Source organism: Petromyzon marinus, unplaced genomic scaffold (genome assembly GCF_048934315.1).
Source record: "Petromyzon marinus isolate PM22_M1 ecotype Great Lakes invasive population unplaced genomic scaffold, UKy_Petmar_22M1.pri1.0 PM_G_Scaffold_21, whole genome shotgun sequence".
Classification (NCBI taxonomy): domain Eukaryota; kingdom Metazoa; phylum Chordata; class Hyperoartia; order Petromyzontiformes; family Petromyzontidae; genus Petromyzon; species Petromyzon marinus.
In genome coordinates, this window is record NW_027422773.1 from 1,367,501 (window position 1) to 1,370,000 (window position 2,500).

Here is a 2,500-nt window from a genome sequence, read left to right on the forward strand (position 1 = left end):
TGATTGGAGGCGCAGCTGTTGGTATACAGGGAGAAGAGCAGTGGGCAAAGGACGCAGCCCTGAGGAGTTCCCGTGCTGATGGACCTGGAGTCAGAGACTTCTGTTCCCGGCTTAACGCACTGCTTCCTGTCAGAGAGGAAGTCTGTGATCCACCTGCAGGTGGAGTAGGGCACGTTCAGCTGGAAGAGCTTGTCCTGAAGCAGGGCAGGGATGATGGTGTTGAAGGCAGAGCTGAAGTCCACAAACAGGATCCTGGCGTAGGATGCTGGGGCGTCCACATGCTGTAGGGTGAAGTGGAGGGCCATGTTAACTGCGTCGTCCACAGACCTGTTGGCTCTGTAGGCAAACTGAAGGGGGTCCAGGAGAGGGTCTGTGATGGCTTTGAGGTGTGCCAGGAGCAGGCGCTCAAAAGACTTCATTACCACAGATGTAAGGGCGACCGGTCTGTAATCATTTAGTCCTGTTGGCCTTAGCTTTTTGGGCACAGCGATGATGGTGGAGGACTTGAGACAGGCTGGTACATGGCATGTCTCCAGGGAGGTGTTAAAGATGTTGGTGAACACCGGAGACAGCTGGTCAGCGCAGTGCCTGAGGGTGGCTGGAGAGACAGAGTCCGGCCCGGCTGCTTTGCGTGGATTCTGCCTCTTGAAAAGCCCATTAACTTCTCCCTCCTGAAAGGAGAGAGTCGTTTCTGTAGTATGGGTGGGGGATGGGGCCTCTTGGGTGGGAAGGGGTGGTTCAGGACAGTCCAATTGTCTTTCAAATCTACGGTAGAACTCGTTCAGGTCGTTGGCTAGGCGGGAGTCGTTAGTGGTGTGGGGCGCTCTGGGTTTGTAGTTGGTGATGTGCCTGAGCCCTTTGGCAGACAGAAGCAGCGTCGTTAGTAGAGAACTGGTGTTTTAGTGTCTCTGAGTACAGTCGTTTAGCCTCTCTCACCGCTTTGCTAAACCTGTTCTTCGACTCCTTGAATCTGTCTCTATCCCCACTCCTAAACGCTTCCTCCTTCTCCAACCTCAACCTTTTGAGCTTTGCTGAGAACCAGGGCTTGTTGTTGTTAAAGTTCACCCTGGTACGTGTTGGGATACAGCAGTCCTCACAGAAGCTGATGTACACAGCCTCTGTGAGTTCATCCAGACTATTGGTAGCAGTCGTGAACATATCCCAGTCAGTACAGTCTAAGCACGCCCGCAAATCTTCCACAGCCTCACTGGTCCACTGTTTAGATGTCCTCACAGCAGGTTTACAGAGTTTTAGTTGCTGCCTGTATGCACGAATCAGGTGGACCAAGGGAGTTCTGTGCGAGCCGAACAGCCCCGTGACCCACAAGAGAAACATCCCCGCCAAATTCGAGCGTTTGACGGGGTCTATCCGTGAAAAAATATTCACGTTTTTGAGTGCACATGCATTTCTGCTGCAAATGCCTCTGGAAGTTTCATGCCGTTCGTATGCCAATTGTGGCAACACGAAAATGACCCGTTTTCCCATTCCGAGGGATTTCTGTGCGACCCTAACAGCCCCGTGAGCCACAAGAGACACATCCCCGCCAATTTCTAGCGTTTCACGGGGTCTATCCGTGAAAAATATAGACGTTTTTGAGTGCACATGCATTTCTGCTGCAGATGCCTCTGGAAGTTTCATGCCGTTCGTACGCAATGTGGCAACACGAAAATGACCCCTTTTCCCATTCCGAGGGATTTCTGTGCGACCCTAACTAACAGCGCCCGAGAGCCACAAGAGAGACATCCCCGCCAATTTATAGCGTTTCACGGGGTCTATCCGTGAAAAATATAGACGTTTTTGAGTGCACATGCATTCCTGCTGCAAATGCCTCTGGAAGTTTCATGCCGTTCCTATGCAATGTGGCCACACAAAAATGACCCGTTTTCCCATTCCGAGGCATTTCTGTGCGACCCTAACAGCCCCGTGAGCCACAAGAGAGACATCCCCGCCAACTTCTAGCGTTTGACGGGGTCTATGCGTGAAAAATATTAAAATTTTTGAGTGCACGTGCCTTTCTGCTGCAAATGCCTCTGGAAGTTTCATGGCGTTCCTATGCAATGTGGCAACACGAAAATGACCCCTTTTCCCATTCCGAGGGAGTTCTGTGCCACCCTAACAGCCCCGTGAGCCACAAGAGACACATCCCCGCCAATTTCTAGCGTTTCACGGGGTCTATCCGTGAAACATATAGAAGTTTTTGAGTGCACATGCATTCCTGCTGCAAATGCCTCTGGAAGTTTCATGCGGTTCGTACGCAATGTGGCAACACGAAAATGACCCGTTTTCCCATTCCCAGGGATTTCTGTGCGACCCGAACAGCCCCGTGAGCCACAAGAGACACATCCCCGCCAATTTCTAGCGTTTCACGGGGTCTATCCGTGAAAAATATCAATTTTTTTTGACTGCACATGCATTTCTGCTGCAAATGCCTCTGGAAGTTGCATGCGGTTCGCATGCAATGTGGCGACACGAAAATGACCCGTTTTCCCATTCCGAGGGA